The sequence below is a fragment of the Eurosta solidaginis genome, chromosome 3, assembly GCF_040869045.1.
Source record: "Eurosta solidaginis isolate ZX-2024a chromosome 3, ASM4086904v1, whole genome shotgun sequence".
In the NCBI taxonomy this organism is placed as follows: domain Eukaryota; kingdom Metazoa; phylum Arthropoda; class Insecta; order Diptera; family Tephritidae; genus Eurosta; species Eurosta solidaginis.
This window is the reverse complement of record NC_090321.1, coordinates 167,855,906-167,872,363: the sequence shown is the minus strand read 5'-3', so window position 1 is coordinate 167,872,363 and position 16,458 is coordinate 167,855,906. Positions and strand designations below refer to the sequence as shown.

At 39.7% G+C, this 16,458-nt stretch overlaps 1 long non-coding RNA gene across 2 annotated transcripts in view; it reads left to right on the top strand.

The window, feature by feature from the left end:
* LOC137244588 (uncharacterized) overlaps positions 1–16,458 on the top strand; it is a 69,490-nt gene that overhangs the window by 45,378 nt on the left and 7,654 nt on the right. Inside the window, exon 1 of one of the 2 annotated variants that reach the window (XR_010951120.1) lies at positions 10,671–11,866. The exons of the other annotated variant lie outside the window; for it this stretch is intronic. This is a non-coding gene — a long non-coding RNA (uncharacterized lncRNA). Of the gene's footprint in view, positions 1–10,670; positions 11,867–16,458 lie in introns of those variants that run through there. 2 annotated transcript variants of the gene reach the window in all.

The following is a 16,458-nucleotide window of genomic DNA, read 5'->3' as shown; positions in this document are numbered from 1 at the left end:
TACAGGAGCGAAGACTGCTGCAAGCCACCACGTTGACGCTTACAGAGGATGAAAGGCCTCTCGTAAAGGCCAAAATTAAATATAGCTTTCTTGTAGGGCTGTTGGACTTGGGAGCCAACGTCTCCATCTTAGGGAAAAATCGATTAGAATTCCTAGAGGATAACGGCTTCGAATATCAGCCCCTACATGCGTTCGTATATACCGCGGCCGGCAACAAGCAAAAAATTTTTGGCTCAGTATCCCTACCAGTCACCTTCAAAAATATCACAAAGGTTATTCGTTTTTACCTTGTTCCCTCATTGCTCCAAGAAGCGTATTTCGGGGTAGATTTTTGGAGAGCATTTGCGGTAGCTCCCGAAATATTCCCAAGCGTAGAGTGCATAGATATTAGACTTGAAAAAGAAGAGGAACTTAACCTCCATGAATTGTCACCAGATCGGAAATTAGAATTGCAAAAGGTCATCGAGACGTTTCCTTCGTACGAGAAGTTAGGCCTAGGGCAAACTAAAATAGTGGAGCATCACATTGACATCGGTGATGCCGTTCCCATAATAAGCAAACATTTCCCCCTTTCGCCACCGAGGCAAGCCGAAGCTTTTAGCGAACTAGACAGGTTACTCGAGTTAGGAGTTATAGAAGAATCAAACTCCCCGTGGTGTAGTCCTGTAGTACTGGTCCGGAAACCAGGTAAAGTTAGGCTGTGCATAGATTCCAGGAAGGTCAACGCGGTGACTAAGAAGGACTCATTCCCTCTTCCTCATATCAACGGCTTATTGAGCAGACTAAAGAATACACATTTTATTAGTGGTATTGATCTGAAGGACGCGTTCTTCCAGATCAAATTGACAGAGTCCTCCAAGGAAAAAACAGCATTCGCAGTTCCGGGGAGGCCTCTGTACCACTTCAAAGTAATGCCATTTGGTCTGTGCAATGGACCGCAGACTATGAGTAGGCTGATGGACAAGGCAATCCCTTTGCGTTTGCGAGAGAACGTCTTTGTCTATCTTAGTGATGGCTCGATATTTCGCTATTGGTGATTGCATCGCCGCTATTGACAAATCGCTAATAGCTATAGCTATTGCAATCCAAATATATCAGTGATTGGCTATTTTCCTTCATTCGATTCTTTTGAATGACAATCACCTCTGGCAGAATATCGCCAATAGCGATTGGCGATTTTCCTTCAGCATGAAATTCTAATACTAATAGCAGCGATGCAATCATCGATAGTGAGATATCGTTCATCATTGCTCATCTGTGTGCTTTACTTTCCGAAACAGCGAACGGAACAAAGCAAACTTGTGCAACAACTAGAACGACGACATTGTGAAGTCGGCTAGAAAAGCAGCCACGTGGTTTGGGTAATTTTTACAGACAAGCGAAAGATCGAATTCAAAAATAACACTGGACCACGAATTTCAACTTTTTCTCTTTACCAGAAACGCCGCTATGAAACTCGTATGTAAAATCACCCCCTGATTTCGAAAATTGAGTTCTTTTTTGATTCTATGGTACCGTTTTTGAGATATTTGCAATTTACCGTTATTCGAAAAAACCAAAAAGATGGCTCCCTTTAATTACGTATATCTCACGAACGAGTCAAGCTATTGCAAAACGTTTACAAAATCGGAAAGAAGATAAAATTTTCTATAATTGCATCATACATTGTTTTTTGCTCAACCAGATAGTTTTTGAGATATTATCTTATCATTTCAGATTTTTGTTTTTTTTTTATGGAAAAATATGTAAAAAATTACTTTTTGCGAGGGCAGCATTCCAAAACCACAACTTTGTTTGCAGATATTTTTTCTTTACTTAAAGCTCTGTTTAATTAGAAAAAAGATAAGCTATCACCGAAGAAAATCGGTGCAAAACTACGTAAGTTATAAGCGATCAAATAAAAATAGCCAGGTTCCGCAACTTCAATGTATGTATACATATATTAAAGGTATACAGTGCAAATGGGATATTATCCGGATAAACGAATAACACCATAACAATGATAATACTTTTTCTTTAAATAAATCAAATAGTACTTTTAATACTCGAATTGTTTTATAGTAGGTAGAGTGGTTGCATCGAAAGGAAGAGTGGTTGGGTTCGAAACCTGCTGTAGGCATGTAGTTATAAACATGTATTTCCGTCACTTATGTGTAAGTATGCAGGTAGATTTTCAAAATTATAAGACACAGAATATTTTTAAAGCCTACATCTAAAGCAGGTAGTATTTTCTTTTCACGGCTTCGTATAAATGGAACCCTTCTGTCTAGGTAAGATTTGATTTTTTCAATTTTATTCTTGTTCCGAGTATAAATAGGAGTTAATGCGCCTTGAAACTTCATAACATCTGCAAGGCTCGCCGGAGGTAGTTCAGTTCATAAGTCAAATTTCAAAACCGTGATTTATTAAAAAAAAATAAAATGAGTAAAAGGACGGGAGAATTTGAGTGTAATAACGATCCAGATATGTTCTGTTTCATGTGTGCCCAATATACTATCATAAGGCGACGCCGAGTTTGCTGAGATCATATGAAAACTTTATACTCCAAGTATTTTGGCATTGAGCCTAAAAATGCTGAAAAACCATGGACACCGAACACTTTCGAGTAGAATTGATTCAGTCGGAATCAGGAGAACAAATACAATTTGATACAGCAATGATATGGAGAGAACCTACTTGCCATTCAATAGAGAATACAAATACAAAGAGTAACCTATGCCAGCGTACCTACAGTGACATTACCAGTACTACATTCAATGGCAGCTGCGGATCCAGTTCCATTGTCAACAGTAATATCTGAGTGCGAGGAATCAAGTTGTACTGAATTTCGCATGGGAAACGAGAGAAACGTTCTGTCACAAGCACAACTTAATGATTGGATAAGAGATTTGGAACTATCCAAGGAAAAGGCCGAGATCCGCACTTCTGGTATGCAACAATTTAAATTTGTGTCATCCAATGTTAAGGTGATATATTGTAGAACTCGTCACGAACCATTTTCCAAACACTAAAGTGGCTACACCAAGCACTGCTGCTTCCTCTGTAAGTGGGATAGCCGAGCTCGTGAAGACCACTACGTCAGAAAGGATTGGCCGGAAAGAGTCCAGTTTACCGTTGGTGTGGATAACATCAAATACACCCCTCTTGTCAAGAAAGAGAAAATCATACTTCCACCCTTACACATCAAGCTCGGTCTCATTAAAAACTTTGTTAAGGCTTTGGACAAAGAAGGCGAAGCATCCGACTATTTGAAAATAATTTTTCCAGATATTTCTCAAGCCAATATAAAGGAAGGTATATTTGTTGGACCACAAATAAAAAAGTTGATCAACAATAATCAATTCAAAGGACTACTCTCATCAGTTGTCGCAGCAGCGTGGGAATCCTTTGAAAAGGTCGTTGCTTCTTTTCTCGGTAGACACAAAAGCCCTAACTACGAGCAGATAGTGAACAACTTAATCAATAATTATGTGAAAATGGGTAGATATTAAAGGCTTATTAAAATTAATTTCCCAATATTCTATAACTTGTTTACCTAACTAATAATTTATTTCCAGGCGTAAATATGTCCTTAAAAATTCACTTTCTGCACTCACATTTGAGCTTTTTTCCGGCAAATCTTGGCGACGAAAGTGACGAACATGGCGAAAGGTTACATCAGCAAATGAAATTAATTGACAATCGATATCAAGGATTCGGGGCGCCACAATAATGGCTGATTGCTGCTGGTTTCTCATAAGAGAAACCGATCCTAAACTGAATAAGCGTCAAAGTAGAACACATAATTATTTCGACTACATAGTAAAATCAAATTAAGATAAAGATTGTTAGAATATATTATAAACATAAATAAATTTAAAAAAAGTTAAAAATAGGGGTAATTTCATTCATAAATTGAACTTTTAACTAAATAGAAACAGAGCAAAACTAGATATTTTACTCTTCTTTATACCACACGTACGTTTTGAGGTATACGTTGAAATTGCGCAACCTGGGTATTTTTATTTGATTGATTATAACTTACGTACTTTTGCATCGATTTTCTTAGATGGTAGCTTGCCTTTTTTCTAATTAAACAGAGCTTTACGCAAAGAAAAAATATCTGGAAAAAAAGTTGTGGCTTTGGAATGCTACCCTCGCAAAAAGTAATTTTTTTCATATTTTTTCATAAAAAAAAACAAAAATCTGAAATAATAAGCTGATATCTCGAAAACTATCTGGTTGAGAAAAAAACAATGTATGATGTATTTATAGCAAATTTTATCGTATTTCTGATTCTATAAACATTTTCCAATTGCTTGACTCGTTCATGAGATATACGTAATTAAAGGGAGCCATCTTTTTGGTTTTTTCGAATAACGGTAAATTGCAAATATCTCAAAAACGGTACCATACAATCAAAAACGAACTCGATTTTCGAAAGCAGGAGGTGGTTTTACATACGAATTTCATAACGGCGTCTCTGGTAAATTTTGGCCGTCGACCAGTGTAATCAACGCAAGGATCAAAGAGACCGCAAGGCACAACTCATTCAAGAGCAATTATCGAAGTGCAGAGGTATATAGAAGGAACTGTAATTGCACAAAAAGCTGATCCTTTTTTATGGTGGCAGAAAAACAATTACAAGTATCCCAATCTATCTCCTATAGCTCGCGAAAAGTTGGGGTGTTTAGGAACATCGGTTCCCTGTGAAAGACTTTTTCTCAAGCCGGCCTTATTTTAAGCGAGAGAATAATGCGCTTAGATGATGAAAAGGCTAAAATGCTTATCTTTTTAAACGCCAATCATAAAATATAAAATTCGTTATATTTTGATTTTAATTTCATGAAATGTATAAAAGAAATGGACTGACTGAATTTTTTTGTTTTCAATTACACTATGTGACGCCAAATAGACATGAGTCTTTAGACTTGGCATAAGATTGATTGCCTGTGTTATTCATAAGTTCATACTTCTAGGCAGTAGCCGTTAACAGTTTTATAAAATTTGTGTTTTTGATGGTAAAATAAAAGAATTATAGAAACATATATCACTCGTCTTATTGTAAACAGATTAACTCAAAATTTAAGGTTTTTGGGAGAATGCAATTCAAGATTTGTCATATGGTTTGTATATGGTTGAATTCTCCGGCTAATTTCTAGGGCACTGCAGTGGGTGGCTAATTTTCTGCTAAAGAATATTTTTATAATAGTTTGAAGAATTTGCTATATTTTTCCTCTGTATTTTTCATTAAAAATTGATTCACTTTACTGTACAAATTTATGCAAATACAACTTTCAGAATAAATTCATACGGAGTATTTCTGAATACATCGGTGTAGTATAATATAGTAAATAAATCATGTTTTCATGGTGTTACATATACAGATTTATTTCGGGTTGATTCATCTTACATTTAAAAATCAAAGCATTTTCAATTAACAAAATTTATAAAACAAAGATGCATATACATTTATTTCAGGTAGTTTCATCTCATTGAGTGTAATAGGAGTCTGAACATATTGTCGTCAGCCAGTTAATAATATATATCATAACATCTCAGAAAATTAGAATTTCACATTACATTAGTTTACAATTAAAGGTACATACTTTTTTCTTTTTATTCCAATTTTGGTTCATATATTCTAATAAAATTTAATTTAGTATAAATTAATGTATAACATTCAATCTACTCTGGTAAAAAACTTAAACATTCATTTTTTATATACAAGTATACAAATTGTTACGGTCTGCTGCTACGGTCTACGGCTACGACCCACTTGGGAGCGTGTTCACGCGAACACACCTAGCGATGTGGTGAAAGTGGCGATAAAAAAATATCGAAAACCGGAAAAAGACAGACCGGCCATCACTACGAAAAATTTGTCTCTTTTAGCACGAGGTTCCAGCAGCGAAAAGCTCGAGTAAGTCATCCTGATAAGAATTTAAACCCAATGGGTAGAACTTGAACATTTTCCAAAGTTCTATGAAATAATCCCTTACTGGTGCAAGGAAGATTGGAAGAGCAAAAGAAAATATACACAAATACATACTGCGAAGGCTGATGCACAATAAAAGCGGGAACTATTTTGTGGAATTGCTGCTATGTATTGAAAAGTTTAATTAATTCAACTACGCCAATAATTACTTATAAAAGTTATGGTGATCAACGCCAATCAACTAAACCTTAAAACTGCATGTGTTACATATGCACATATTTGTTGAACGTAGAATTAGTCATAAACCAACAATACGGAATCGCGTTAAACAATTGTCGCGGCGCCCTGATGTTCTAGCAAATTGGGTGGATCATCATCATACATATATCAATTGCAACCAAGTGGCGTAGCACGGGCATAAACAAGAAATAACAGCAGCGTCTTGTTCCTCGTCTTCCCAACGCTTGCGACGACGTGTACGAGATTCAACGCCCTGCCACCATCGTACTTGTATACGCAAAGTGGCTAAAATTCCAAATCCCAGCGCTAAAAATCTTATAATAATCACAAAATTTGGTACTTGTATGATTGAATTAGTACCACAATTACAACCAAGACTCCAACATCTGGAACATCAGCTGGAGGCGCAGCAAAAGAAGCAAACATCAAGGTATAAATTTAGATGTAATTACCCTACAAAAAATTCTGGTCATGAAACTTACCTACGCCATGCAATTATGACTAAGAACATAACATATGAAGTATAGTAACTAGTCCAATGGCGTGGAACGACTAGAGCATTTTTTGCAGGGTAGTTAAAGGAACTTCCAAGTGGTACTTGGAGGGTTTTATATAGCCCGGTGAACCATTCGACAGGGATCGATTTTTTTTGTCCAAACTACGACATTTTTACTTTCGAATTAGCAACCTAAAAGATAAAAAGGTAGATTAACGTTTTATAGAAGAAAAGTCACACATAAATGATTGCCACTATGTAACTTTAGCTTGTAATATCTATCTAACCAAAAGAATTACCACATGAACACTCATGTTTGCAACTTAACAAGATATTAAAGAATGTAACCACCGTTTAATATATTTACACATTTTCAAGGTTTGTGCACAAATAAACAGGCAGTTTGTCTCAGCCAGGTCAAGCAGCACCTACCTGTTAGAACGCTAACCCTAATTCCAACATACGCCGTTTATTTGTGAATGCATCTTAGACACATTATTTTGAACAAAACTCTTTAGATGTAACTACAATTGTATTCAGCAATTCCCGAGCATAATTCCATATATCTAATACCTACCTAAGCACTAGATTAAAAAAAAAAAAAAGAAATTTTTTTAAAAGGCATACCCTTTTCTTTATCATTTTAAGAATACATTTGGGCGCTTTAAAATGTTTGAAGTTAGCTCACGCAATCACGTGAAACGTTTTAGCGATTCATTTTGGAGCTCACCCATAAAATGTTAGAAAAAAAAAGGAAATTTTATGCACGAATCGGCTAGAAGATTTAAACTTTCTTTTCTTATATCATTCAAGTACAATATATATATATATATATATATATATATATATATATCTACACATATGAATTACTATTGCTAGCAATATTGTTCGAACAACCAGAAGAAGGTAATATACGTGCATATACTGCATAGCGCTATATAAAATTTATCTTTATTGCTTTTGTAACAAAATTTCTCAGTACATATTACATATTATTATTATCATTATAATATGCGCGTTATACCAAATTGATATTTAGTTACACTCAAAAAAATAAGTTTACCACAAAGCATATAATAAGTGATTATTGTAACAACGTACTAATGTAAGGGCAAAATGAGTAAGGGGCTAAACCATATAGCACTAAAATAGTATGTGCATAGATCAAGTATGTATGTATGTAACTTATATACACTCGCAACCAACAACACCAACACAATCACCAACCCCCTACGTTAATAACCAAAACTAGCTAGAACTTTATATATATTTTTTTATAATGAATTGTGAATAAATATTGTAATTAAAATGGGAATGTTGACTACCCTATTCTTTTAGAAGGCACTTAGGGCATACAGGTAAGGGGCCACCGAAAATTAGGTGCGTCGGTGGCCATGGTTATTTGAGGGTGGGTATAGGCACCGGGCGTCGCAACACCACCCGCGGCGCCCCCTCTGTATATTCGGCCCTTTTATTTTTCAGCTTTTTGTATATTATTTTTATTTTTCAGCGTTTTTTTTCCGAGTTTGATTTTAACAGTTAGTAACCGGTCATCTCCGGTTCGGTAATTTTTTTTGCGTCAATTTCTTTTTTGCGGTTATTTTTTTATTTGAATTTTTAAATTTTGAATGTCAACGGTCTGTCCGTGACATCCGGTTCAGCCGGATGTTGTTTTATTTTTGAATTTCAAGCGTTTTAAGTCGGTCTCTGCGCTTCTGTCAGGTTTTTTTGAATCTGACAGCTGTTGCTTTTGAACAGGCATGATACGACCATTTTTTCTGTTTATGGCGCAGGAACAGTAAGGTTGGCAAGGACCCGCCCCAGCCGACAATGACTAGCCACTGTGCACCAACACATCATGCCGACCGCCTTCCTTACTGCTTCCCTTGAAGATGCGATACCATAACAGATGGCGCCCAACGTGGCACCTGAGGCGCTGGCCGCGAGGGACAGTCGGGTCAACCTGTGAGGTTGACCATCCCACCAGTCCGAGTGAGCAGCCACAGAAGCTGCCACCTACGTTGCGGTGCGATGGTTAGACGGATCAGGTTGCCCGGGCTGGTCATGGGGGGCAGTAGCTGACGGGGCCATGTGACTTCACGTCGTGTTACCCGGATTTTTTTTTATTCCACCCGGTGAGGCAGTGCTGAACGCACTTAGTTTTTGTAATTGGGGTTTTTTTTCCGGAATTTTGTCTGCAGTCGGCATTGGAAAAATATATGTCCGCTAATTGGGTTTCAATTTTTTTTTGTAATGTTAAATTTTTTTTGCCGAATTTGTTTTGTTTTGTGTTGTCTGGAGTGTGTGTAGGTGTTGACAGGACCCCAGCTCATCCCACGTCTCAGGTGGCAACTCATAGTGCCACCTGGATTGTGACGGGTTGAGCTGGGATTCAGAGTGGCACTCCTTCCTGTCCCACCAGACTGGGGGAGCGGTTCCGAAACCGCTCCACCCATTGCGGCGGAGGCAGGAGGTGTGTCCAGCGAGAATGGACGGGAGGCCTCAACACCCCCAACCAGTCCCAGGGGCAAGCCCCTGGAGACTGCCCCTGCGTTGCGGCTGGGCGTGTTGAGACCAACCCGTGTGTGCCTGGAGTGACCCTAGTGGCCCCAACCAGTCTCGGAGGGGGGCCTTAAGACCCCCTCGCACTGCGGTTGGGAGCACTAGGGACAAGTATGAATGAGTTTATGTAATTTTTTTTTTTCCTTTTTTCGCCTGTAGCCCGAGTGCCTTCGGGAAGGGAATGTCAGCTTTCCCATTGATTGCACGACACATTTAAATTGCTTAATCGCTTCTGTTTTTTTTTCAGCTTTTGAAAGTTTTATTCATTTTTTTTTGCGTATAAATTTATATACAAAAACCTTGTTGTTTGAATTCCTAACTGCCTTACGTGGCAAAAGTTTTTTTTGACCTATAACTGACCATTTTTTTTTTAATATGTCGCGCGACCAGTCGTTCGGGCAACCGGGCTGGACTACCCCGTTTGGGAGTGCAGGGAATTACCGGGGAAACCAGAACCGGGGCAGTAAAAATAGAAGGGCCTTCCCTCAGGCCAGGCGTCCCTTGGTGGTGCACACCCCAGTAGGCGTACAATATGGAGACCCCGCGTTAATAAACATGGGCTCGGACCTGAATGACCCTCGCGAAAAACTGGACGGACCTATAAGCACCAGTCACGTGAACGCGCACGATCTCTCGGCGCTAGTGGCCAATGTGGCGACCTACGCACCCGAAGGAGCTGGTGCTTTACCACCAAATCAGGAAATGGGAAATTTTGTAGACGCTACAAGTGATCGGACGAATACCTTAGGAATGCAGGACGAAGCCACTCGTGGAGGCTCGTGGGTGGACGTGCTACACCAACTGTTCCAGGCTTCGCAGGAGGAAATGCGGAGAGAGATGGGCTCAATTAGAGCCAATATGGCCCAGCTCAACGCCGCTCTCGAATCCACGCAGCAAGCGAATCAGCAAAATAGGAACGCAAGTAGGATGGACCATAACCCATTTCCAACGGGAGTACCACCAATGTACCCGATTCCAAGCAGCCTAGCAGTAAAACCGCAGGAGTGGAAAATCGCATTCGACGACACTGGGAGCGTAGCCGATTTCCTTTTCAAACTGAACACCTTTTGTGAGCGCACACAATGCCCTGACGAACAGATAATGGCTAGTTTCCACTTGTTCCTTTCTGGACGAGCCGAAGAATGGTACTGGCTGTTCACAAAACAAAACCCAAATGCGACATATGCCTTTTTGTGCTACTCACTGAAAAGGGAATTTGGCACTTTGAAGACTGACCACGAGATCATGATGGAGATCTCCATGCGGAAGCAAAAAGCAAGTGAGTGTTATGACGTGTTTCAGGCGGACATAATCTCCTTGAACGCGCGCTTAAGGGAGCCAATGTCGGAGCTTTTACTGATTGACATAATAAAAAGAAACGTCAACAGTAGCCTTAAGCTGATGCTTTTCAACGCAGATGTAAGGAACCTTCATGATTTACGGGATGTAGCACGCAGAGGTGAACAAGTGCTGAAAGAAAGCAAGCTGTTGGGAGCTACTTACCCAGGACGGCATGTAAGCGAAGCACGCGTGACAGCCCCGGATATGAGGACGGAAAACGAGGACGGCGAGATGGATCCGCAGATAGAGGCGCTGGAATATCGACGCAGCAGAAGACCGGACTACTCGGGAATCCAATGCTGGAATTGCCAGGGAATGGGGCACTCCTATATATATTGTGAGGGACCCATATAAAAAACCTTTTTGTTTTAAATGTGGGTATAAGGGTGTATTTACCTCTAAATGCCCTAGGGACCATCGTAGGCAGGGAAACCAGTACCCGAGCGAGAAGGCGGGGGAACCTCGTTCGGCTTCATAGCTCCCACATCAGCCAGTGCTCGAGGCGTCGTCCCGTGCGCTGAATGGCGATAAAAAAATATCGAAAACCGGAAAAAGACAGACCGGCCATCACTACGAAAAATTTTTCTCTTTTAGCACGAGGTTCCAGCAGCGAAAAGCTCGAGTAAGTCATCCTGATAAGAATTTAAACCCAATGGGTAGAACTTGAACATTTTCCAAAGTTCTATGAAATAATCCCTTACTGGTGCAAGGAAGATTGGAAGAGCAAAAGAAAATATACACAAATACATACTGCGAAGGCTGATGCACAATAAAAGCGGGAACTATTTTGTGGAATTGCTGCTATGTATTGAAAAGTTTAATTAATTCAACTACGCCAATAATTACTTATAAAAGTTATGGTGATCAACGCCAATCAACTAAACCTTAAAACTGCATGTGTTACATATGCACATATTTGTTGAACGTAGAATTAGTCATAAACCAACAATACGGAATCGCGTTAAACAATTGTCGCGGCGCCCTGCTGTTCTAGCAAGTTGGGTGGATCATCATCATCATACATATATCAATTGCAACCAAGTGGCGTAGCACGGGCATAAACAAGAAATAACAGCAGCGTCTTGTTCCTCGTCTTCCCAACGCTTGCGACGACGTGTACGAGATTCAACGCCCTGCCACCATCGTACTTGTATACGCAAAGTGGCTAAAATTCCAAATCCCAGCGCTAAAAATCTTATAATAATCACAAAATTTGGTACTTGCATCATTGAATTAGTACCACAATTACAACCAAGACTCCAACATCTGGAACATCAGCTGGAGGCGCAGCAAAAGAAGCAAACATCAAGGTATAAATTTAGATGTAATTACCCTACAAAAAATTCTGGTCATGAAACTTACCCACGCCATGCAATTATGACTAAGAACATAACATATGAAGTATAGTAACTAGTCCAACGGCGTGGAATGACTAGAGCATTTTTTGCAGGGCAGTTAAAGGAACTTCCAAGTGGTACTTGGAGGGTTTTATATAGCCCGGTGAACCATTCGACAGGGATCGATTTTTTTTGTCCAAATTACGACATTTTTACTTTCGAATTAGCAACCTAAAAGATAAAAAGGTAGATTAACGTTTTATAGAAGAAAAGTCACACATAAATGATTGCCACTATGTAACTTTAGCTTGTAATATCTATCTAACCAAAAGAATTACCACATGAACACTCATGTTTGCAACTTAACAAGATATTAAAGAATGTAACCACCGTTTAATATATTTACACATTTTCAAGGTTTGTGCATAAATAAACAGGCAGTTTGTCTCAGCCAGGTCAAGCAGCACCTACCTGTTAGAACGCTAACCCTAATTCCAACATACGCCGTTTATTTGTGAATGCATCTTAGACACATTATTTTGAACAAAACTCTTTAGATGTAACTAAAATTGTATTCAGCAATTCCCGAGCATAATTCCATATATCTAATACCTACCTAAGCACTAGATTAAAAAAAAAAAAAAAGAATTTTTTTTTAAAAGGCATACCCTTTTCTTTATCATTTTAAGAATACATTTGGGCGCTTTAAAATGTTTGAAGTTAGCTCACGCAATCACGTGAAACGTTTTAGCGATTCATTTTGGAGCTCACCCATAAAATGTTAGAAAAAAAAAGGAAATTTTATGCACGAATCGGCTAGAAGATTTAAACTTTCTTTTCTTATATCATTCAAGTACAATATATATATATATATATATATCTACACATATGAATTACTATTGCTAGCAATATTGTTCGAACAACCAGAAGAAGGTAATATACGTGCATATACTGCATAGCGCTATATAAAATTTATCTTTATTGCTTTTGTAACAAAATGTCTCAGTACATATTACATATTATTATTATCATTATAATATGCGCGTTATACCAAATTGATATTTAGTTACACTCAAAAAAATAAGTTTACCACAAAGCATATAATAAGTGATTATTGTAACAACGTACTAATGTAAGGGCAAAATGAGTAAGGGGCTAAACCATATAACACTAAAATAGTATGTGCATAGATCAAGTATGTATGTATGTAACTTATATACACTCGCAACCAACAACACCAACACAATCACCAACCCCCTACGTGAATAACCAAAACTAGCTAGAACTTTATATATATTTTTTTATAATGAATTGTGAATAAATATTGTAATTAAAATGGGAATGTTGACTACCCTATTCTTTTAGAAGGCACTTAGGGCATACAGGTAAGGGGCCACCGAAAATTAGGTGCGTCGGTGGCCATGGTTATTTGAGGGTGGGTATAGGCACCGGGCGTCGCAACACCACCCGCGGCGCCCCTCTGTATATTCGGCCCTTTTATTTTTCAGCGTTTTTTTTTCCGAGTTTGATTTTAACAGTTAGTAACCGGTCATCTCCGGTTCGGTAATTTTTTTTGCGTCAATTTCTTTTTTGCGGTTATTTTTTTATTTGAATTTTTAAATTTTGAATGTCAACGGTCTGTCCGTGACATCCGGTTCAGCCGGATGTTGTTTTATTTTTGAATTTCAAGCGTTTTGAGTCGGTCTCTGCGCTTCTGTCAGGTTTTTTTGAATCTGACAGCTGTTGCTTTTGAACAGGCATGATACGACCATTTTTTCTGTTTATGGCGCAGGAACAGTAAGGTTGGCAAGGACCCGCCCAGCCGACAATGACTAGCCACTGTGCACCAACACATCATGCCGACCGCCTTCCTTACTGCTTCCCTTGAAGATGCGATACCATAAAAAAATAATTGCACATTCGCTTATTAAAGATAAATTAAAGCGATCGCCATAGCTGTAAAAAATAGCCATAGCTGTAAAAAATAGCCATACCTACATATATTCACTGATAGCTCAAAATCGCTCTTCTGTATGGAATCGCTTGTTGAAATAAAGCGATCGCTATAGCTATAAAAAATAGCCGATATTCAAAAATAGCCATATCTATTTTCACTGATAGCTCAAAATCGCCATATCGTCCATCACTAGTCTATCTGGACGACCTGATGGTATGCAGCACTAATTTTGAAGACCACCTGAAATTGCTAGCGGAAGTGGCCCAATGTTTGAGAGGCGCAGGGCTGACAATAAACGTGAAAAAAGTAAATTTTGTCAGAAGGAAATACGCTACTTAGGGTACTTGATAGGCAGCGGGTGTCTGAAAGTGGATCCGGGAAGAATAGAAGCAATGCAAAACTTCCCGATCCCTAAATCCCCTCGGCAAGTGCGTAGGTTTGTGGGCATGGGAAATTGGTACAGGGCGTTTATTACCAATTTTGCTGACTTGGCAGGTCCCTTGACCGACTGTCTCCGTAAGTCAGCAGGCCCGTTCAAGCTTACCTCTGAAGCTATAGAGGCCTTCGAAAAGCTAAAAGTAGCTTTGAGTTCCGCCCCTGTCTTGGCCCAACCAGACTTTTCAAGGGAATTCGTGATACAATGCGACGCTTCCAAAATAGGTGTTGGCGGAGTGTTGCTCCAGGTGGATGACGAGGGCGCTGAGCATCCGATCGCGTTTGTATCGAAAAAACTGAATAATGCTCAACGCAATTACACGGTAACCGAGCTGGAATGTCTCGCCGCCATAATCAGCGTGAAGCGTTTCCGACCCTATGTGGAGGGATTACCGTTTCGTATCATCACGGACCACTCCAGTCTCAAGTGGTTAATGACACAAAAGGACTTGAGCGGGAGATTGGCGAGATGGTCGCTCTTACTGCAAAGATACGACTTTAAAATGGAACATCGTAAGGGCACCCTGAATGTAGTACCAGATGCGCTGTCGTGGTTTGATGCCGGTGAGTTGTCTTTTACTACCACACCCGGGGAAATAGATTTAGTCTCTCCCGAATTTAGCAGCAACGAATATTTAGACTTAATTCGGACCCTCACCGAAAACGAGGAATCGCTTCCGGATTTACGAGTGGTGGACGGGGTAATTTTCAAACGAGTTAAATTTCGTAAGGGGGTGGAAGGGGAAGAAGACTCACTGTGGCGATTATGGTTGCCGAAAGGGTTGACTGAGGAAGCAGTGAGATTAGCACATGACGCTAACCGGAGTTACCATGGCGGGTGGCAGAAAACCTTAGAACGTGTTAGGCAGAAGTACTTCTGGCCGCACAGGCTAAGGACGTCAGGGACTACGTCCAGCGTTGTGACACCTGCAAGGCTGTAAAACCCACTAATCAGCAGTCGAGACCGCCTATAGAGAATACCTTTGCATCCGAGAGGCCATTTCAGCGATTATATTGCGATTTCCTAGGGCCGTATCCGAGATCTAAGCGGCGAAATCAATTTCTTTTCATAGTACTAGACCATTTTTCAAAATACGTTTGGCTAAAGCCCATGCAGAGAGCCACCACTGTAAACGTTATAAATTACTTCGCTTCAGAAATTTTTCCGGCTGTAGGGGTCCCTGAGGTTATTCACAGTGACAATGGTAAACAGTTTATCTCGAAGGAAATGAACCAATTTTTTGCAAATTACGGGGTGACGCACGTGAGGACGGGGTTATATTCTCCTCAAGCGAACGCATCCGAGCGCGTTAATAGAGAAATTGTTTCGAAGATTAGGATTTTCCTAAAAGATAAACCTGACCATACCGATTGGGATAAGCATATACCCGAGATTTTATCAGTTTTGAGAAGTGATTTTCATACGGCGATTCAGTGTTCTCCATACTTTGCATTATATGGCCAAAATATGGTCCAACATGCCTCAACGTACAACATTTTAGGGAAACTCGACAGCCTTCGGGAAGACCAGGTTACGGTAGTAGGCCGAGCTGACAAGTTGACTAATATTCGTGAGCAGATCCGTAGAAATTTAGATCAGGCCAAGGATAGGAGAGTAACCACCTATAACAAGCGCTCTAGGCAAGTCAACTATAAGGAAAGTCAGGAAGTTTTTCGGAGAAACTTTGCCTTAAGTAACTTCAAACAGGGCATTAACGCCAAATTCCTACCAAAATACCTGAAGTGTCGCGTGCTTCGAAAAATAGGCAATGCACTGTATGATCTCGAAGACCTAAACGGGAAATTGATAGGCCGCTTTCACGCTTCGGACATTCGTCCTCAATGAACCAGAAAGAACGTTTCTTTGCCAAATTACAATTTGACTTTTTTTTATATACCTACCAATTGGACCTCTTTTTTTGTCTGGGCGTTTTGGCGGTCGGGGACATCTCGCCCAGTATCCTCCCCGAGCACTGACCTCAGAGGATGTTCACACGCGTACTCACCGAGGACCGTGAACCCCCAGGCAGTCCACGCTTAGGTCGGACTAGCCTTTCGGAGTTTGGACGAGTTCTCCAGATCAAAATGTCTACACCTTTTTTTTTGTTTTGCATTCCGGTGGGAGCGATAACCACTAGAAATCATCTTTCGGAATTTTGACGAGTTCTCCATA